Here is a 23,315-nt window from a genome sequence, read left to right as displayed (position 1 = left end):
AGAGACCCCATTTCTAACAAGTTTGATAATCTATTTCTTAGCCATGTTGCCACAATCATAGTTACATTCTCTTAAAAGAAATCTCTCCTGTATATCATTAATGGTTTCTCTGAATCCATTTTTGTGACTTCCTCGTAACGCTTACTATTTCTCCAAATGTAGTTGCTTTTATTTGGAATGCATTGCAGCAACTGGCAACATTACAAGAGGTTTTCTCCCTAAACGCTCTGGTTTCTACCTCGCTAATGTTATAATGCCACATCCAACAGCATATGCCGTTGCAATCACCCACCCCCCAGCGCCTTGAGACCCTCACGGGTAAGTAGTGCGCTTTACAAATGTTATGATTGATTGATTGATTGAATTGCATGTTGTATATAATCTAATTAAAATAACCTCGAAAGCTCATCAGCTCATCTTCGTTGCATGCCTCAATCATGAGCATGTCATCAATAACTCACCCCGATACTGAATTTTACCTATCCATTCTGAGGCATGTGGGTCCTGTGAGTACACCCTCTCATACAACCCCATGAAGTGGTTTGAGTAGGAGGGAGTAAACTTGGAGGCTATGGCAAGGATCTGTTTTTGCCTATACAATGTACCTTCATGTAAAAATACATTGTATTGCAAAAGAAGCATCATGATTTCCAAAACTATTTCAGTCTGCTCATGAAAAATCTATGGCTCTGATTCAGTTCAAAATCAAGTAGGCTCCACTTCTTTGTGGTCACCCCCCCTACTTTTTGATCCAATGCTGATGGTTGTGACTCTGATGTCCAGGACCCAGTGCCAGTGCTCGCTCCCCAAAACTGGTATATGTAAATTGACATCCCCAATTGACGAGGACTTTACCCCCTTATAAGTCCCTAGTATATGATACGAGTGGTACACAGGACATGGGTGGTAAAGGGGTCCCCAGGACTTACAGTAGTCTTTGTGCCACCCTTTGTGGCCCAAGTAAACTACAGACAGCAATCCTTTCATTGCAGATGCATGAGCAGTGCAAACTTGAGTTTGCCCTGACTATGAGCAGCAACCTCAATGTGCTGGCTTTGACATATGCCAGTCACCCCCAAGGAAGTCCTCCTAAAGCCTAGGAGGCAGTGGGAATTATATTAAAGGTGTGGACATGTAAATGCAAGCTCATATGTCCATATAGTACCCTTTACCCTTAAAGGACATTATAAGTGATAGACTATTCATAGGATAATATGGGCAGCCACACGGGCAAACCTGAGGTAGCCCACTTCACTATGATACCACTTAAATATGTCACGTTTGGTATCAAACAATGTGCCTTATCGTCCTGACATGTATCTCATGCCAGGAGTGATGTGATACGCACCCAGGTGGCTACCTTAGAGGTTGCCCACCTGGGGCTGCATTATACATTTTCCTTAATTACACTGGGCACACCTTTTAAAAGATGCGTCCAGTGTAATTAAGAAAAATGTGCCGTATTATGATGACTGTGATGTCCTCAAGGCACCTGCGAACTTGCGCTGCCCTGGGGGCAGTGCATTCATGGAAAAAACGGAGCAGCGGATTTGAAGCCTCTCTATGTTTTCACAGTGCAGGTTGCGACCCGCCTGCACTTTGAAGAGGGCTTAGAGATCCCCTTGCAGGCTGGTGTAGTCAGTGACTGGAAGAAACAGAAGTCCCATTTTCACCCCTCCAGAGGGCTGCTCTCAGAGGGTGCACTGACAGGGTATCATCTTTTAGGTGGTGTCCTGTCAGTGCACCTCCTGAGAGCTTCTTTGCCTCTGCACCCCATCTGTAATATGGTGCTGGCACAGAGACAATGGGACACCACCAAGGAAATGAGGGCAAGTCCCCTGAAAATAGCGCTGGTGCTTTATTTGCACCAGTGCTATCAGATTTACAGAAGGGGCAGCGCAAGCATTTTCGGCCTCCTCTCTAAAACCAACGTGCCCCGCTGGAGCCCAAAGCGGGCAAAAACACCTGTTGTGCTCCCAGGGCACTTTGTGTAATAATGCCCCTAGTTTCCCCAGCTATCCTTTGCTCTGGCAGACAGCCCACGCTTGCTGTGACCAAGACAGGATTCTGTCATCCTGCCAGGGAGTATGATTGCTCCCACAGGAGTCAGGAACAATGGCCTGGGCAGTAAGAAGGTCACACCTCCTCCCTCCCCGACTTGCTAGTGAAGTCACACATCAAGGAGCTGAGCTTCAAAAACTACTCCACCTCTGATATGCAGCCAGGCATCCTCCGAAGTAAGGACGCACCATCCCTATGCCACCAGGCACATTTACACTCAGGCAGGCAGGAAAATTAGATAGTCAGGAGCTTATTCCCTCCCATGAGGTTAGCCAAATCTCTAGGGTAGGCTACCTGGTCTGTACAACTGAGGAATACTTCTGCCATTTTTAAATGTGGTGGAACTAGTGGGTTCTGGGTAGAAAGGTGACCTACATTCCCAGATGTGGTTACTTTTGGGGCACATTAGCTGCTGGGGCTAGTAGCCAAGTGGTCACTTGCACTTACACCCCTAACGCCCCTAAATTAGGAACTTAAGGGCTAACCGTGACACCAAAACCTCAGCTCTGAATACCCTGCATCGAAGAGGGCAAAGAAGAGACCTGTGTTTGCAACATCATGACTTGCACAAAGCAAAAGAGGGATACTCTGTCGCTGTGGAAATACTCCTGTAACTTCCTGATAGAGATCCACCCTAGGCTATCTCCCAGTTCTCCCAGACAGAGGGACTCTTCTGGATGCCTGAAGCATCCTCAGTCCCCCCTGGCTAGTGCCACCAGTCCCCTGCAAACTGCAGGTAAAAAATGCCCCGGATCCAAAGAATTGAAAGCTATCTGGCCCTCGGAGGGATCACCCAAATCCAGATGGCCTAATGCATTTTGGCAACTGTAGTACTGCCAACCATGAGGTGACACGCAGCTTCCGCATTCCAAGGGGCCACTGGATATGGAAGTAACTTTCTGCTCCTCTTACAGCTGCCAAGGCTTGTTGGTCGTCAGTCCGGCAACCAAAACTTGCATTCTAAACTGCACCTAGAGGGAACTCCATCCGACATTCATCCAACAGCAGCAGCCCTATTGTTTTGTTTATGCATCTTTTTCCCCGTAGCATCCTTTCAGCAATAAAAGCAGCTCTCCTGTGGTTTCCATTCAGCACCAGGGAGAGTCAGGACAACATTGCACCTGGACTTCACAGGGCAGGTATAATTGAACTGACTATCTTAGCTTGGGTCTGGGACCTGCATCACCTTTACCCTGTAAGGGTTCCCTGCAACTTGACCTTCAAATGACTATTTGTCACTAGGGCTTTTTCCCATTGACCGCAATGAGAAAGTTTCACTCTATTATTTTGCACTGATATTGCTTCTAAAATCCATAACTCGGGTGATATGTATCTTATTTCATGGATTTTGATGTCTAAATTAAGATTAAAGAATCTGCTTTATTTTTATAAATTGGTGTTGTATTTCTTTCGAGTCATGTCAATTACTTATCGTTCATGTTGGTACTCTAAAAAGCTTAACGTGTTTCTCTTGTAAAGCCTGACTGCTCTTTGCCATAGTACCAGGACTGAGCTAATGATTTATTATTGTGAATCCAAAGACCATCTTTGGGGTTTGTGATATTATTACATGGTGAAAACTAACCAGCATTACCGCATAATACACCACTTTCCTACTACTTCTTTAATAATTTTATATAAAGATCTGACATCTAATGTTACAAAGAAGGAGATATGACGATAACAAGAGGCATTACTTAACATATTGATGATTTGTTGAGTGTCTTTAATATATGAGGGTAAGATGACTACACAAAATCTCAAAATGTGTCCACATTCGGGACAGTTCTGCTTAAGAGGGAAACAACACTTGAGATGATAAGTCTACCTGGCAGGATAGGAGCATCCTTTTATACTTTCGGCAGTGGGCATATGCACGAATACAGAGGGCCTGAATCACAAAGGGCCTCCTCACTCGTAGCAGAGGCGCAGCACCAGTGGGGGAGTCTCTGTACTTGGGGCATTATATCAACAATGAGAATTCTCATTGAAGAGATTCTGCCCAGAATGCAGAGACTCCTCTGCCACTGCGATGCCTCCGCCGCTAGTTCTGAGGCCCTTTGCGTGTATATCTTCAGGTATTTATATTGCCCCTCATATAAGAGACCATTATCATACAACTGTTTTAAATTATCATTAAGGTGTTTGCTAGTCTTTCTCAAGAGATGGCTTACATCTTGTCTTTTATTTTAATTGGCTCAAGGTTTCCCAAGCACCAAATTATTCAGCATGTTGTTAGTCAGTAATGAGCTAGTAGGTGAGCAGGCTGATTGCTTCTGTGGTTGCTATGTATTGTCGGGAAACATATTCTCCCATGCCTATGTCCACCAAGCACTGTATAAATGAGTGATGGTTGTCCCGTTCTCAATAAGGTGAGGTGATTGCTACTATGACACAGCGGTCTGGAATACTCATGATAACTTTATTTCGGGTCAAAGACCATAAAAGTGCAAATAAAATACATACAAGGCACAGTACTTAAAACAATAAATATGTAAGACTAATATTAGACATAAAAAGTTAATTCAACAGATAGTTATCGATTGGCAATCTAAATAAGATAATTTTTTTAAGAAGAATTAATCCAGGTATATTTACAATAACTTCAAACAAAGCCTTTCCTTCTTCGCCACATAACATGTAAAAAATGAGAAACAGCAAAGGCAATAGGTGGCGAGGTGTCGTACATTAAAACTCTACACGCCTGCATACATTGCCTGAAGCCCAAGTTTCTACATAGTGGGATCAGCCAGCATTTTCTTATTGTAACATACGCTGGGCAGAAGAACATAACATGGGCAACATCTTCTCAGATACAATTACATGCTGGGCAGGTTCCGTTTTCTGTTTTAGCCCATTTCGAAGTAAATGCCTGATTGGCAGGCAACCATGCCTCAATTGAGTATATAATTTCCTCGCAAGAGGGGGTTGGACTACATCAAGGAATTCCTCCTGTCGAGGTTCAGATTTTACTAGGAGGAACTCCACAGACAGCCTACCCTGGGTTGTTGATTGGTGTAATGCAAGTAGATTTTTTTCCCTCACCAGGGTTAACAGCGGTGCCCTAGGTGTACTTGGGCAGCTCAACTCAGGGGTCTCCCATAACTGGGGCAATCCTACATAGGCGGTGAGGGCCCTAATATGAGATAGCCAAGGAATATTTTAGTTTTTTATATGTCCCCAGACCTCCAAAAATTCAGCTCTATAGGATACCAGTTCCGGTGCTGACCAGAACCTCCTCCAATAGAGCAATGGCCGGGCGGCTACCAGTTCCTCCATGGACTCTAGTCCCAAATCCAACCTCAAGGGGGTTAGTGGTGTACTTTGTGGTAAGCCCACCAAATTCCTCATAAAGGACTGCTCAACCCTCAAGAGGCTTTATGCATTCTTATGTCCCCAGAGTTCAGCGCCGTACATAGCTGCTGTCCTGGCCTGGAGTCCATAGATTTCAAGGACAGGGGCTACCGGTTTAAATACTGATGTTCTGTGGAGCTTACTGATACCCCCTACTATTTGCGATAATCTAAGTGCAGATTTAGCAATTTGGTGACCCCAGCCAATATATTCTGTCAAAGTGATGCCAAGGTAGACAAAAGACTTGACCCGTTCCAGGGGAATACTGTTCAGGACAGGGTTCGTACGGGTCTGCCTCGGGGGATTGAAGATCATAAACTTGGTTTTATCCAAGTTGATCTCCAATCCCCGCGAGGCACAGAATGATACAAACCCATCCAGAACACGCTGGATGCCCAATGATGTTTTGGATAACAACAAGGTGTCATCCGCAAACATCAGAGCGGGCACTCGACCAGTGGCCAACCAGGTAGCGTCATTGTCTTTTACACCATTTAATGCGTCCACAAGGCCATTGATGAAAAGGCTAAACAACATGGGAGCCAGGACGCACCCCTGTCGCACACCCCTAGATACGGGAAAACGGGCTGAACGAACCCCATGTCTCCCACACCTAACCTGAGCATAATTGCCAGCCTGCAATCTAGTTAGAATGTTCAATAGGTAAGGTGGGAGACCCATATCTGCCAGTACTTTCCACAACTTTTCCCTGGGGACTAGGTCAAAAGCGGCCCGCAGGTCCACAAAGACAAGGTAGAGGCTGCCACCCTCCACTCTTGCTGTTTTCCAGAATAGGACCTGGAGCCGAAAGATTTGGCCCAGGGTTGAGATGCCTGATCTAAATCCGGCCTGGAAAGTAGTCAGTATTTGGTATTCCTCCATCCACCCTTGTATCCTGTCCAATATGATCCTACCCATTAGTTTTGCGTTGTATCTATGAGGCTAATGGGCCTATAGTTTGATGGGGTTAGCGGACAACCCTTCTTGTGAATGGGGACGATCTCAGCTCCCAACCAGGTGTCCGGTAGAGCAAACCCCGTAAGAACCACATTGAACAGAATAACCAGGTATGGTGCCCATATTTTGGGTTGAGATTGGAACAGATCCCCAGGCAATTTATCATGGCCAGGAGAATTCTTGGGGGTCAGCCTTGCTATTGCAGATTCTACCTCCTTCAGGGTGATGATCTCTGGCATTACAGGGAGGTAAGGCTCTGGAGCTTCCAGGTAATCCAACCGCAACCCCGCGCCCGTGTCCCCCACCAGTCGATACTCATGGTGGGGGTCTGGGACGGGAGATGGCGGAAGGGCCACATCTCCTTCCAGGAGCAAATTCGTCGTACCAGTCGTTCTATACTCTTGGGCAGATTTGGAACCTGGGCGGTGGGCCTTGCCACATTCCATATTTGTATATAGTGCTCCGAAATGCGCATCCCAACATGGGGGCGCAATATTCGGGAGAACGGCCTCCCCTCCCCCTCTTACACCTGAGCTAACAATGGCCCAGAACGACTTGGCATCCTTGAAAAGGAGCGCAAATCTCAAGTCCTCCCACCTCGTTTCCTCCCAATCCCTCTTGCCTCTAATAATTGCCTTTTTATAAAGCTGTCTAGATAGCCTGATTCCTACACTATCTCTAGATTTGATTGCCGAAAGGAGATCCCTTTTTGCTTTCCTGCAGATGTCATCATACCAGGGGTGTGTCTTAGCCCCACGCCGTTTATTCCCACTTACTGGGCAAAATACATCCCCCAGTGCGAGAGCCAACTGCCTATGGATTTCTACGGCTTGGCCGTTGGAGCCCGAATCACCCATCTCAATAATCCTAGGTACAGCGATCTCGTATATATCGGCAAGCCTGCTAGGGGAGTCCTGAAAATAGGGCCATTTAACCCTGCGCCTATTGTTGGCTACCATGAGGGGCAAAATCTCAGTATTGGGTTTGGCATCAGGGTTTGTAAACCTGAAGCTCCCTGGCTTGAGTGATAAAACAAGGGCATTATGGTCGCTATCTTGCCTCGGTAAGACCCTAAATTCCAACAAACTATCCCAGTATTTTGCTTCCATCATTATATAATCAATGATGGAAGTTTGTTCTGCCCTATTGAATGTGGCTGACCCCGGTCGGTCAGGGTCCAGCCTCCCATTGCACGCCCGCAGAGACGTTGCAAGGGAGAAAGATTTAATTTGCAGGACCAACGGGGTCCATGCCCTAACAGGGGGGATCTTAGGGTCAGGGATATGCCAAAACGAGTCTTCATCATCTTGCTCACCCAGCTCGGGGCTGGTCAGAGGCTCGAATTGACAATTGAAATGGCCACCAAGGACTATAGCGATTGAGGGGTCAAGTGCCTGGATAAAGCAATCCAACACATTAATTGTATTTGATTCCTGCCCATTCCTGACTGGCCTTAAGTAAATATTTATTATGGCTAGTTGGGGCATGTTTTGGGGTGTCTGTAGCACACATTGGACGTCTAGAGAATTAGTTGGCAGTTGGGCTGCCTGGACACCCAAATGCGCACCTACCCAGATCGATAAACCACCCGATGGGCGACCTCTACCCTTAGTAGTTGCCAGGATATCAAAAGTTGCATAACCTGGACTGGCACTCTCCTCCAATGCCCAAGTTTCCTGCATCAGGCAGATGTCGTGTGATGCCATAAAGGTACCCCACTCAGACGTAGATAGCTTATTGTTTAGCCCAGCTACGTTCCACGAGAGGATTTTTATACTTCCATCAACTACCTCAGCGTTGGTTTGTAGTTTCCCTATTCCTGCATTGGGGGAGCTATCACTAGTGATGGTCCCTAACTGGATTATCCCTTCTCTTATTTCCACACTAGGTACAGCCTCCATGTGAGTGTAAACTCCCAACTGGTACACAAATTCCCCCATTTCTCCCATTCCCTCCTCGATCAAGGGGTGAGGTACTATTTCTTCACCGGGGGTAGTAGTTATATCATTTCCCTCTGCAAGGGTAGATGTTCCACTGGGAGTATTTTCTAGGAAATTCTCATTCACAGGCCGTCAATCGCACTCTACTAGGCCTGATAAAATATTAAACCTATTTACTGACAGAATACTTTCAGATGCACACCAGTTAGTTAATCCCCCGTTTTGGAAGTTTTCACTATATGAGGGGCCAGATGGTGTATTGAAATAAGACAAAGGTAAAGGTACAATTGTTGACAAAAAGTCCTTCCTTGGCTAGTCATAAATATATTCGACAGCCTTCCAATCCCCAAAATTAATAACTATGCAATCCCCCCTCACGGACTTTGGCTTTTTCCCCACCCAACTCACTCTTCTTGCAAAGACGATTTCAGCACATACATGTGTTGGCAGCGGGCGATTTTTATTTAGCCAAAAAATACACTTATTTTTGAGCTCAGCACAAGATTCCTTTCTACCCTGAACCAATGGAGGAACTCCCGCCAGGACCACCACATAGGGTGATGATTCAGGGGGGAGTTCCAAAACTGGTAAGCCAGGCTCAGTAGGAGCAAGGGGGGTCCCTGGCATAGCTCGATTTTGGACTGCTTGCCTATTGGCTTCAGCTTGATGTGTCCTATCCTTCTGTTGTTCTTGTTCTGCTACTCTCATATTAACTGGGGGGATGAGGACCAGGCCCTGCCGACTTAGTCAGGGCAGTAGTTACAATGACGTTATCCCTCTGGTTTGCATTGACATTCACATTGGGAAGTACATTAGGAATAGCATCTAGTACACGTTCCCTCACACCATTAGTCGTCTTACTCTTTGGCTCATTGCCTCGATTTCCCACTCTCCCCTGTATTGAGGTGAGCGATAGCTCAAGGCACACAAGTCTCGTGTCAATTGAGTCCAGTCTGTCGTAAAGCAGGTGACATACTCTTTTGATGGTGTTTTCCAATTTTGCCCAAAAAGACGGACCCATCTCTGTCAGTGCTTCATCCCCATTACACGGTGGACGGGTATCTCCTTCATTTACAAGTTGTGTTCTAGTAGAATTTTGGGGAGAGGTTAGTGTCAGGTTCCCCTTAGCTGAGGCCACGTTCGCAGTTCTTACTTTCTTCCCCTTCGCTTGAGTTTGAGCCCCCGTTCGCTTCCTTTTGGATGCCAAACTTAATGGTTGGTGCGGTTTGCTCATTTTGGCGTTACTAGCTGACCGGGTCTTAAGTTTTGGCGAACACACACCCCTTACTATAGGGCTACCATTTTCCATAGATCTTACATCCTTTACAGTAGCCGGGTGATCTAAATTGCATGTCAGGGGGTCAGCAGATTGAACTATTTGACTTATCTCTGCAACCTCCAATGAGGACATTGAGTCATGGATATTGGTCTGCGAGGGAACTAGTGACCTAGCTTTCGCCAAACTTCCCATAGAGGATCTCTTATCGAAAGCGATATCAAGGGATAGTCTATTCTCTGTTAATTCGATATCCCGAGCTAGTGCGGAGGACACTCTAACAAGGAAATTATCCAGCGTTCCCAATAGTGACCCTCCAGTGGATTTCCTATGACTCCCACCATTAGATGGTGGGGTAGGCATGATTTACAATTGAACAGCTCAGAATCTTCCTTCCCAGTGTGGAGTGATACCCACTCACTGTAGGGCAATAGTGTTAACTCACACACTAACCTTGTTGTCGATGTTAGAGGGGTGGCCCGTCTTGTCCTTGACCATGCTAGAACGGGCTAAAACGGGCCCACCCTTGGCCGTTCCCGCGACGCGGGGGCTGCGCTGAAATTGGACTGGACTGTTCCCATGAGGCACCGGGTCGGACTGATTTGCATATAGCCATGTCTGAACTAGGGTGGCAGAGTGGGCAAAAGAACGGTGATGGATTAAACCCAGATCTTTTGACTGGGTGTGAGTGTTTGAATGGTTCAGATGCTCCGTCCATCACCACCCCCTTTTGTACCGCTTTGGCCGCCATAAGTGTGGAGGGTATGCTCAGACGTGAGTCCCTTGCTCACTTTGCCTCTGGATTCAAGCAAGCAGGGCTGAAGAAGGCTGTAATGCCAGAAACCGGTCCTCGGAGGCTTGTTTCCGGTCCAGGGAAGGCATGGCTTGGCAGTTCGGGCTGGACTGTTCCCATGAGTCACAGGGCCAGACTGATTTGCATATAGCCATGTCTGAACTGGGGTGGCAGAGTGGCCTAAAGAACGGTGATGGATTAAACCCAGATCTTTTGACTGGGTGTGAGTGTTTGATTGGTTCAGATGCTCCGTCCATCACCACCCCCTTTTGTACCGCGCTGAAATTTAATGATTCAGAAAAGGGGGTGGTGATGAACAGAGTGCCTGAATTAAGCAGACCACTCTTACCCAGTCCAAAGATCAGGGCTTGATCCATCACCGTTTTTTAGCTCACTGCACCATCCCAGCTCAGAACTTGGCTATATGCAAATTAGTCTGTTCCTGTCCCAGTGCATGATGGGAACAGGGCAAACCAAACTACCAAGCCAATTCTTGTACTGGGAAGGAAACAAGCTTCTGGGGACCAGTTTCTGCCATTTCAGGCGTCGTCGGCCCGGCTTGCTTGAATCCTGATGGTGCAATGAGCAAGGGACTCACATCTGAGTATACCCTTCCACGCTTATGGTGGACAAAATGATTCAGAAAAGGGGGTGGTGATGAACAGAGTGCCTGAATTAAGCAGACCACTCTTACCCAGTCCAAAGATCAGGGCTTGATCCATCACCGTTATTTAGCTCACTGCCCCATCCCAGCTCAGAACCTGGCTATATGCATATTAGTCTGTCCCTGTCCCTGAGCTTTGGACTGGGTAAGAGTGGTCTGCTTAATTCAGGCACTCTGTTCATCACCACCCCCTTTTCTGAATCGCGCTGAAATTTAAGGCACCTCCGGACGCGGAAATTGTGGTGGCGGCTTCGGCCGCAAAGGAGCCTGGGACCCGTAGTCCTCCTCCTTCTCTCAGCGGCCGCAGCTGTGAAGTGGCGGCGGCGGCGGAGGGAGGGGGTCCGGAAGCCCAACTAGCCAACAGGAAGGACAGCAAGACGAGGTAGGTGGGAGCCCTGCACAATTCCTGGAACAGCGTTTGTGCATTAACAATCTAACACTTTTCTCGGAAGGGTCTACTTTGGTGTTTTGCCTGCTAGTTAGCCCCGACTCTCTGCGTGCTTTTCAATGGGCGGTGGAGCGTCAATGGGCGGGTGGAGTCGGCTAGTTCAAGTTCAAGTTTGATTATCCCGCCTGTGATGTCGAGTCCGCTCACTACCGCCTGGAAAAAGAAGAATACTGGCCACCACCAATTTAGCCAGAGGAGGCTTTGCAGCAGTAAATCAGCAGTTGTTCCCCAGACTCTGTGTAGAGTGAGGCAGTGCTTAATTTATAAATAGATAAGCACCAGGGCCCTTCTCGGGAGACCGCTACAGTCTGCACCACTCATTGCCCCTGCCAGCACTGCCAATGACAGAACCAACACAACTACTAACCACTGCCCTCCTACAAGTGTGACTATTCAGACTATCCCAGGCTACACAAAGCTATAATAATAGTCTGCGTTACAGGTATTATTCATTTTTAGTGTTTATTGACTAATTAAGCACTGTTGTTGTGCTCATCTCAAAATTTAACAGACAACACCACCATGTGGTGAACTGTTACTAGAGCAGGTGCTGAAAATTTAGTGCTGGTGTCCAGCACCGGAAACCACCGGCTCAAATTAATAACTTGAGTGAGGGAACACAGGTTTGGTGGAATGGGTGGACAATTGGTTTACGGCTTATGTCCTGCTCCCCAACCCGTAAATGAAGGCCGTGGTTATTTGAGCTGTTTATGTCCCCTTTATGGCACAGGTAAAGTTCGTCTGTATGGTGCGATGTACTTGAAAGTTCACAGGCACTATTTAATTGACAGTTTTATGCAATATTGTCTAAAAGGTTGAACCTGGCTCAGAGAGTAGTTGTGTTGCCTGAAGTTTTCTGTGAAAAGTTGCAATTGGTGTTCGCCACTGGCTCCCCTCCAACCCCCCTTTCCCCCCACCTCTGAGACAGACAGACAGACACTCTCTCTCTCTCTCTCTCTCTCTCCCTCTCTCTCTCTCTCTCTCTCTTTCTCTCATTCTCTCTCTCTCTCTCTCTTTACAGCATTTGTGAGACAATGGACAACCAGCTGCGTAGAGTGCAGGATGCGCAGGCGATCCATCCAAACAAAAACGCACCCAGAGAGCAATGTGGAGAAAGTTCGGAATAGAAAAAGAGGAGAATGGCAGTTTGATGAACATTCTGCCGACATCTGCAGAGATAATTCGAAGGAGCAAAGGACTCCACGAAGCACAGTGTTTAACGATCCATCTAATATTAATGTGCTTTTGTGCGTACACCATCAGCCGCTTAGCCGGCGAGTCATCCATCCAGGAGAACAAACAGCCCACCCCAGTGGCAATAAATCCTTTTAAAACTGACAGCAAGCTCAAAACACTTTACTCTGGAGGAGTGTGTGCCTCGACTGGTAAATATTTAAAAATGGAGGATCGATCCCAGACAGCATCAGAGCTGGAACATTTATACCCAAACAGGATAAATCAGTGAACAAACGTCCTTAAGTGCTGCGGTTTTTCATCACTTTTTAAAGTATTAAAGCAGCTGCTAACCACGGGATGGATTTATGCCACTGTTTCCTGCTAAAAAATATTGAAAAACAGATCCACAAAACGTACTGTGGTCATATTATAGTTTGACTTCAGAATAGTTGTGGAGATTAAGCAAGCTTAATGCCCAGAGTTGCAGAGTGAGAACCCATGATTAGGGCAGGCACCGGAGCGAGAATTATCGAGTCCGTGGACATTTGAGCTCAAGACCCTGCCGCGTCGGGAATTGAACCCTCGTCCCGGGTCTGACCTCTGCTCCAGGGTCTGCCTGCTCTAACCAGTGAGCCACACTTCTCCACTTTAATTTTGTGGGTATTTGTTAATGTTTCCAATGGTTATGCATCCAACCTTAAGTAAGTACGTTTATTTGTTTGTATAGTGCACAATGCATAACTGGGTTGTTTTGAGGCACTTTAGAGAGTTGTTAACAAATATGGGGTGCAAGAGGAGTTTGAGGTTAAATTGACTTGCCCTTGTGTGGCAAAGGAGCAAGTGTGTTTTTCAAAAAGAATATGACAAGCGTATTTGTAGTTGCAACAGTACAACAGTGTAACAAATTGAATTATTATTAGGGGTGGATGGAAGCCTACCACAAGGAATGAAGGGGCATATTATCAACAACTAGCGATATTTATCGCTAAATAAGCTTAGCAAAAAAATTTTTATCACCGCACATCACCTGATTTTATCGTAGAGATAACATGCTATTAGCAACGTTTATCTCCAATGCGATAAAATATCCGGCGATAGCGGCGAAATGCGTGAATATCGCTGGGAATCCAGCGATATTCAGGCATTAACACCAATAGGTTCTTAACCTGTATATCCAACTCCCATGGGATATATAGGTTAAGAAGTGGTCTGAGCAGGCGTTAGTTTTCGGCGATATTCGCGCTTAGCGCACAATTTTAATCGCTACGCCTGAGCTGATAATAGGCGATAGCGATATTATCGACTGCTTTCAGTCGCTAACAGGTTGGATACGCCCACTTTGCATGTCATTAGCGATAAATATCGCTGACATGCAAAGCGGGCCCCAAACCGCTCGCTATCACCTAAAAGCTGTCGTGAACTGATGTTAGCGACAGCTTGCTAGTAGGGCGATGAAATTATCGCCACTTTGCGGCCGGAAACATCTGCAAAAGAGGCAATAATTTCATTTCGCCTGCCTTGGTTATATGCCCCAAAGTCACTAACCTCTTAGGTCCAGTTAAAGGGGTCCGTAACTTAAACAAACCTATGCTTAACCCCTTGTAGTTATGGCACAGACCAGACAGTCTTAACTCAAAGAAAATGCATAAAGCATTTAGAAGTACCAAAACAGTTAAAAATCAAAAACATAGCTCAATTAAAATGTCACTACCATTCAGAACAACATTCGGAAAGCCAATATGTTTTGCTTATGCTAAATCGATTGGTTTTGTCAATGTTTTTTTACATGCTGCACAGCAGCTGAGCTGCTGTTGCAACATGACTCAAATAAAAAAAAAATGCTACCAAATGGTCAGTGCTGGCAGCATCATAGCGATTAGGCCTACCCTGTATAGCATTACTGTTGCCCTATAAACACGCACTGCGACCTATCAATATAAACGCATGTGTACAAGTAAAAACTTTTATTCTGAATATTAGTAAATCACTCCAATGTAAGCATTGTAGCCCACAAGGTAGGGTGCCTGGTATTTAAAAATGGGAGATGGATAAAGGTAATGTTAATATTTCCGCACAGTGATTAACACCCCAAATCTAATTTTATTGTAAGAAGACGGATTGGCTCATAGAAAAACACTAGGAAGTAATATTAAATAATAATACAGTATCTCGGGAATGGAACCATCTAGAAAACTAACTGAACAACTATTTTTAATAGTTATTAAAATCCAAGCCTACAACCAAACCTATTCAGCCTTGCCCTGAGAATCTGGAACACCCTGTCCCCTGAAATCAGAATGAATCCATCAATTGCCTCCTTCAAGAAAGAAGTCAAAAGGATACTGATAAACAAATCTATTCTGATGAATGCATGAACTATACTCCAGAACTTGATCTATCTCTTGCCTGCACGCATGCTTACTTCTACCACACTATACTCTTACTCTGCTTTAATGGTTGCTCCACCTAGACCCTGTGGTCTGCTATCTAGGAGAGATGCCAACACCTTGTACATGCTCGATGATGTTGCTGTTATTTTTACAAATTATGCCTTGATCATTGTAAAACACTCTGATACCCACAAGGATCATATTTGCGCTATATAAAACTTTTACATGGTAAAGCCAGGATTTTCATAAATATTTTGGAATAGTAAGTTTCAGATGTTGAGTCTAGAGCTCTCCAGCGTCTCCCAGCAAGTCATTAACCTGAAATAGGTGTGAAAAAGGTGTGAGATACCTCCTTGACACAAATAATAAGATGACCTGAATAGGGAGGGATGACTCCTCTGAGTTCTGCAGATTAATTAGGGTGGGGGATGTGGGCTTAATTTTTAGAGCACAGTGTAAAATTCAGCTTGACTGGTCTGTTTCCACATGTAACACTTTGGTCACACTTAAAAGGGAGAGAACAGAATGGCAAGAAGACATATCTTGTATATATACTGTCTGGTTGTTAAAGGATCTTCCTTTTGTCCTTCCAAAAGTTTGTTGTGGGTACAGTGCCAGCCTCAAACTGGATTTTTGTGTTATATGTGAAAGGACACCAAGATTACCTTAGTACACTCCCCTTCACATTTTCAGCTCTCAGAGCCCACATTCAGGGCGGCCGAATACTTTCACGATCTTGAAAATGCCCTACAGTTGCATATTGGCCCTGTTTGCAGTAATCGAAACATGAACTATTGCAAAAGCAGGTAGGTCAGGGCCTGATAACTTTTACTCTGGTAGTTAGGACCGGGCTTGGCATCACCCCCACCCACTAGCTCGTTCCAAGAATAAATGTAGTATGTCCAGGCATTCCCTTCAGAACAAGAGAACTGTGCCTGCTTTCTATGAGCTGAGAGGAGCTCAAGAAAACAGGACCTATTCCTTATTCTACGTAGGACAAAAGAGTGTTCTCTAAGGGTCAGTACACCGATCTCGTTTGTGGGTATGGGGAGACAACAAGCTGCAAGAGGTCTTTTCCTAGAAGTAAACAGCTGACCCATAGCAGCTGGACCTGGACTAAGCCTGGCTGTTGGGCTCTGCCTGACACTCTGTGAGTCTCTAAGTGCCTCCCCTGAGGCACTGGTTGGGCTTTAGAAGTACACTCCTGTGCTGTATTTGAATTTCATAGACTAAGTCAGATGATAAAATCCTTGACTGAGGCGAACATAGTTACCTGGTCCACCTTAAATTGCTCCTAAATCCCAATAATAATAAATATTATTATAATTACCCTGTCAAGGGTTTTGATTATTTCCTGAAATGGTCTGTCGCCCACCCAAATAATAATCCTATTACATACATACATTTATTCTGTTACTGTACTAATTGAAAATGATGTGGGCCTCATTTATGTTTTTTAAATAAAAAAAACAAATATTCTAGTATTAATCAGTCCTCATGCCTCTTTCTTCTATCTCCCTAAACTCCCTGTCTTTGTACCTCATGTATGCAGGATTCATTCCCACTTTCTCCTTTTGTCACTTGTTAGTTACCTTTCCTTCTTCCTTGTTTGTCCCTTTTCATCTCTTGCTTTTGCTCAGTCTGATGATGAAAAATACTTCCTAGTCCCCAAAAAGGTGTGCCATTGCCTACCTTATGCAACCACCGGCACACATTAATAGTTATATTTTCCACTTACGCTCAGTCTTTTTGGGATATTCTATGTCTTGCTATTGCACAATCAACTGATGTTTTATTAGTTTTTTGCTCATTCTGTTCTCTATGTGTGTGAATGTGTGCTCTTGTGTTACAATCATTGAAGGGGCTCAGGCACCAAACACACAACACACTGACACTGCATTTACCTAATTATACGTTGGGTCTCAGGTAGGAGGCCCCTAGCGGCACTTTTGCGCTGCCGGAGCGCCTCATTTTTAATGCTCCGGTGGCGCAACATGGCTTTTCTTGGCCTTGTAAATATGTGCCCCTTTCATGCAGAACACTGTGTGAAAGAGGCACTCCATGGGCGTTGCTCTGGGTGTTTCTATGCAACCCCCGTGGAATCTGAGGCATTCCAAGATTTATGAGGCATTGTAAACCTGGGAATACATCAGATTCTAATGCCACCCCATGGGAGGCGTTGGGGACGTGCAAAGAGGAGAAATATCCTTGTTTCTCCTTATTTTTTCCACTTTCTATGTGTGCTGCGGCACACATAGAAAGAGGACACAACCTCTTGGATTGCTTTTGTGCAGGAAGGTGTCCCTTCCTGCACAAAAACAATCACCTGTTACAATGCAAACTCCCTTGCACCAGGGCACAATGGTGCCTGGGTAGGCATATGTCCACTCATTGTGCACCAGTGCAGGGGAAAAGAGCAGGGCAGCGTAGCAAGATTCCTTGTGGCGCTGCTCTACGCCAAAATCTTGTAAATGAGGCCCTGTGTGTATATATATATATGTTTGTGAGCCAACCTTACTCTATCTGATGCCTATTTGAAAGGATAAATGGCACAAGCTACTCTCCATTTAAACCTGTTAAGTGTATGAGAAGAAAGTCTGACCAACCTCCCAACTCTGCTCTATGTGTTACTCACTGTTACAACAAAGGCAATTCACTCTTGTTATATATTTTTACATTATCGGTTTCCCTACAGGCCTAGAGACATGGTTATCGGATATTTTTTTGAACTGATATTTGTTTGTCCTTTATTTATAAAAGGGTTCTTAATACACACACAATGTTACAAGGGTGTCATTTGGGTTAGAACTCTAAATCTTATAATATTGTTATGGACGTACTGATTTCGTTTTTTCCACAAACAACTTTCCTGAATATTTTTGATATTTTATTAGCACAATGATGGGCTGTGGATTATAAAATCATGAATTAGTGAGCATATATCATTAAGTGTATAAAATAAGCTGTACCATTCTTTCAATTATACTGCAAGTGATATATGCAAATAATGTAACACTAATGAAAATCCAGAACAGTAGTTTCATGCTCAATATAGCATTTCAATGTATATGGTACAGTTCCCGTTTAAATTCAATTAGTTTTCAGTTCCTTCCCATTATATATGATTGCATGATTTTATCTAGCTGTTATCATTGTCTTATTTATCTTTCCTTTTTTAGGTTGAAACACAACTTGGGGACATGCCGAAAGCTTCCCTAAGAATGCATTCTGCCCATTGCTTGCCATTGGCTTTGTTTCCACATTTGATTGCTTTCTATTTGCTGGCTTTATTTGTTTCATGCTGTCCAGCATGTCTTTGTCCCTCCTATGGAGCCTCACCTGTTTACCACATCCTGATAGACTCCTTGTATTCTTCCACTAGTGCTCCAGAGTGCTCATTTTCTAGGGGACTCTTTTTTCTTTTTGGTAAGGCTCTCTATCAGAGTACGTGTTTTCAGTTGTTTTCCTTGTATGCTGGTTCACAGCACAAAACATTATGTATTTCTTTGAAAAGGCTTCCTGCCTCCTATGTTCATGCTTGACTGATTCTACTTATCTCTCCCTCTACTAGTTCATCGATCTGGCATGCCTATGTCGAACAGTGTTCTGTCTACGAGCTAGATTATTTCAATCAGTGTTCTCTACTAACAGCATAACTTAAGCAATTCTCTTCCTCAATTTCACGGCAATACCATAGGCACTGGAAGCAGGGATGTGGGTGGTGGTGAAGCACTTCCAAAATAACCATGCTAGAGTTCAGAAGTGCATGGGAAAAAACAGGCCTTAAGATTTCTTTTTTATCTTGTGACATTTGCTGTGCATTCAAAGGCAGAGGTCAAATAATAAGCTCTATCTTTCGGGGACTTTGATGTTTACTTTTCTTTCCTTGACGGCAAAGGGAGAGGATTTATATGCCCATCTTGCTGGGTACCTGGCGTGTGAAAGGGAAAGACAGTAGGATTTTTTTAGAACATACAACAAAATGTAAACGCTTGTAAATAAGCTCTACCAATATTTCAGAATATATCAGAACTAGGAAAGCTCAGATGAACCACTTTTTTGTAATTCTGAAGCGTGGTAGAAATGTTTGAAAACAATCAAACCAAATCAATACACTAGATGATGCCAATTTCCACACATTTTCGTTTGTGTGCTGTATATTTCTATCAATAAAACTGTATGTCTGTGCAAATGTAATGGTAATTTAAATTGAAAATGTGATGTCTGCGAAGGCAGTATGTTACCACACCATGCATACTCAACTCTACGTCACTCCAGGCTATGCCACCCACTCAACAAAACTCTACTCCACTCTATGTCACAGTACATCACTCCACTTGATGCCCCTCCACTCGATTCCATTCTACTCTAAGCCACTCAGCTCTACCACTCTATCTCACTCCACTCCACAACACTTTACTCCTCTCTACTGCACTCCACTATATGACACTCTACGCCGCTCCACTCTGGTCCACTCTACGGCAGTCTGCTCAGCTCCACTCTATCCCATTCCACTCTACTCCACTCCACTCTACGACACTATACTCCAGTCTATTCCATTCCACCATACAGCATTCCACTCTAATCTATGATTCTCTACTCCACTTTAAGCCACTAGACTCGATAACATGCTACTCCACTCCAATCAACTGCACTCTACTATGCTCTATGCCTCTCAACTCTACAGTGCCATACTCAACTGTATGTCACTCCGTTCTATGACACTCTATATCACTCTATTCTACTCTGCTCTATGCCACCATGCAACACTCCACTCAACTCTACAGCACTCCACACTACAATACTACTCCTATCTACCGCACTCCTCTCTGTGCTATTGTGCTCTGTCACTTCTCTCTAAGCCACTCTACTCCACTCTATGCGTCTCTCCAATACTCCACTTTACACCACTCCACTCTATGCTACTCCACTCTATGCCACTATACAACATTGTACTCTACTCTACAGCAGTCTACTCTACAATACTGCTTCATTTTACCTCACTCCACTCTGTGCCATTGTGCTCCACTCTATGTAACTCTACTATACGACATTCCATGGCAATTTACTCCGATCTGTGCAACTCCTTGACACTCTACTCCGCTCTAAGAGACTGTACCCTACAGTACTACCTCATTCTACCCCATTCCGCTCTATGCCATTCTATGCCTCTCCACTCTAGGGCACTCTACTCCACTCCATCCCTCTCCACTCTACAATACTCTACGCCACTCCACTCTACGCAACTCCATGCCACTTCACTCTATGCCACTTATCTCTCAGCCACTCTACTCCACTCTGTGCCACTCTCCGCCACTCACTCTATGCTACCCCACACTATGCCACTATAAACACCTGTACTCCACTCTACAGCACTCCACTCTACCATACTGCTCCATTTTACTCCACTCCACTCTATGCTACTGTACTCCACTCTATGTCACTCTACTGTATGACACTCCATGATACTTTACTCTACTCTATGCCACTCCACAACACTCTCCTCCACTCCAAGTCACTCTACATTACAACACTATTCCATTTCACACCATTCCATTATTCGCCATTCTACACCTCCCCACTCCATGGCACTCTACTCCACTCTATCCCTGTCCACTCTACAACACTCTACGCCACTCTACTATACACAACTCCATACCACTTCACTTTATGCCACTTCTCTCTCTGACACTCTACTCCACTCTATGCCACTCTCCGCTACTGCTCTTTGCACCACTCTACTCTATGCTACTCCACTCTACTCTACTTTGCCATGCTGGTGCACGAGATGGTTAAAACACATTGGCAAAGCCAATAGGTCTTGCATAGGCAAGACGTATTGGCTTTCCCAATGCATGTTACTTATTTGTTTATGTTATTTAATAATAGTATGTTCTTTCATTATAGCAGTAGTTTATATTAATCTACATGCTAGAAGCAAAGGGGGTGGGCTTATGCTGTGGGAATTTGAGGAGGGTGATTTGGCTAGGACAGTTGCTTCCCAGTACTTGATTTATGTTATTTCACGGTTCTTCCTCCTAATAATTAATGGGTTATAATGCCTGTGAGTCTTTACAAGTCTTATACAATTAGTGTTCTGTAGTGGTGTATGGTGACAAGCTTTGCTCCATGTAGCATGTGCGCATGTGCACACACTGACTTCCCCAGCGTGCACACACACGAACAAAGCATGCACTTCAATGCTCCATGGGAGACCTGGGGACATTCATGAGCAGCGCAAAAAAATGGTCACTTTCTTAGAGCTCAGGTGCAGTGGCAGTGAATTTGCAATGTCAGATAAAGGAGCAGAATGCGCGTGAAAGAGTCTACCGCTTGTTGGCACGTGTTTTGTCACTGTGTACGACAAAACTTGGCGCAGGCAGCTGTTACACATGCTGCTTGCCCTCTTAGTGCCGTTTGGGTTGTCGTAATTTAGCAATGATTATGATAAGCATTAGCAGAAGACATCTTGTATTTAGAGACTATCTTGTCCGTTTACGGAATCCATTTTGTATTTCTGTCGGACATTTTGTTTGCCATGTGCCCTGTCGTACCTTCCTGTTAACTGCTCTTGAAATTTGCCTAGAGACAAGATATATTTATCCTCTTCTGCTTTGCACATGCTCAGTTGAGCATACAGCTGTCTCCAACTGTCAAGATGTGTCCACCAGAATTAGCTAACTGTCAGACCTTCCCACTTGTTGCTAGCACACTCTCTGTATGACCTTATATGTATTTGAAACCAACACTCTGTGCCTTGTACTGCTTTCATTTCAGCCCCTGTGTGGGTATAAAAGGACCAAGCTCCTTCCAGTCAGTGTGCTACCTCATACTATACCGTAGGGTGTTGTGTGAATATAGTTCCACCTCATGAGGTTTAATAAACTCTGTCTTTTCTATTCCAGTTTCTGTGCCAACTTCTTACTATTGGTCTAAGGACTCTAAGCAGAGAAGGGCGGATCCCTTGCACTAGTAGGCCTGGCTAGGGCTTGCTACCACAATTTGGCGCCCAACTTGGGGCACATCGGCGACTCGGATGCCCGAAGGACTGGGCGAGATGAAGGATTGGAATCTCGCTTAGGACGTGATCACTGCCGGAGGAGACCCGAGTCTTGGCATCCACGGCGTTTTCCCTTTCTTTCTGATCTGACCCTCCAGGTGGCGCCAGTCCTCGACTGAGATCTCTTCTGTTGATTCGCCGTGCAGTGACCGTTTGGTCGATTTGAGAACTTGGCAGTAGGAACCTGGACACCCTTTGATTGGTAAGAGCTACTTTGTGGCACTTACTGTAAGTTTGATGCCTTGGATTGGTAAGGTAGTCTAGAAACGCTTACTGTGGCATTTGTATATGGAATTGGCCACATATTGAACTCGTCCTATGAATATGTATATATATGTGTTGCAATACATATAGGCAGGTAATGAGGAGATTTTTCTCTACTTCTAAGAATATTTGAACGGCGCAACGTACGAAGAGTACTTTAATCGCTACTTTTGATTATAATACTGCATATTTTACACTATTTTTGGTATGCCTGTGTCCAGCATACTTCGTAAGATGTGTTGCTTTTGTAGTGGTACCAATTTGAGAATCTATGAAGCACAACCGGCCCCCCCGGAGGGGACGCCTAATAGGGACATGTATATTAAATATGGTATTTCGTCCATAATGTACAGCACATTTTGAAATAAATACACCCGCAAGGATCCTGAGTTGCGTTGGCCTATGCATGGGTCCATTGATTTGCGAAAGATTCAGTATGTGGAGCAACGGATGTTCAAGTGAAAGGCTAGGCAAGAAGTGTTTGACTGTGTGTGAAAGTGGGAGAAAGAAGTGCGTGAGCAAATGAAGCGTGAACATGCCTTGATTGAAAAAGAACAGCGTAAAAGTGTGCATGCGAAAGCATTAGAAATGAAAAATAAAGAGATTAAAGGAATGAAACAAAGGGAAGATAGGGAGCGAGAGTTACAGGTAAATGGCCAGTACGCTATTCGTAGACCTCTTTATCCTATTCTTATTAAACCCCAAGATGATTCTCTAATATTAGATCGTTGTCCACCTCTGTAAACTCTTCCCTCTGCTCCTGATGAGTCAGATGAGGACTCTCCTACGGAGCAGGATAAAGCCTGAGACACTCGCTCAATGTTAAATAACGAACGTTCCTCTCAGATTAGATGTGCGGCGCGTAAAGCCGATCGTAGTACTAATACTGCTTCTGAAATCTTAGATACTATTCAGAATTGGTCGGAAAGGGA

This window comes from Lissotriton helveticus, chromosome 7, assembly GCF_964261635.1.
Source record: "Lissotriton helveticus chromosome 7, aLisHel1.1, whole genome shotgun sequence".
In the NCBI taxonomy this organism is placed as follows: Eukaryota; Metazoa; Chordata; class Amphibia; order Caudata; family Salamandridae; genus Lissotriton; species Lissotriton helveticus.
Note: the sequence above shows the minus strand (reverse complement) of the source record.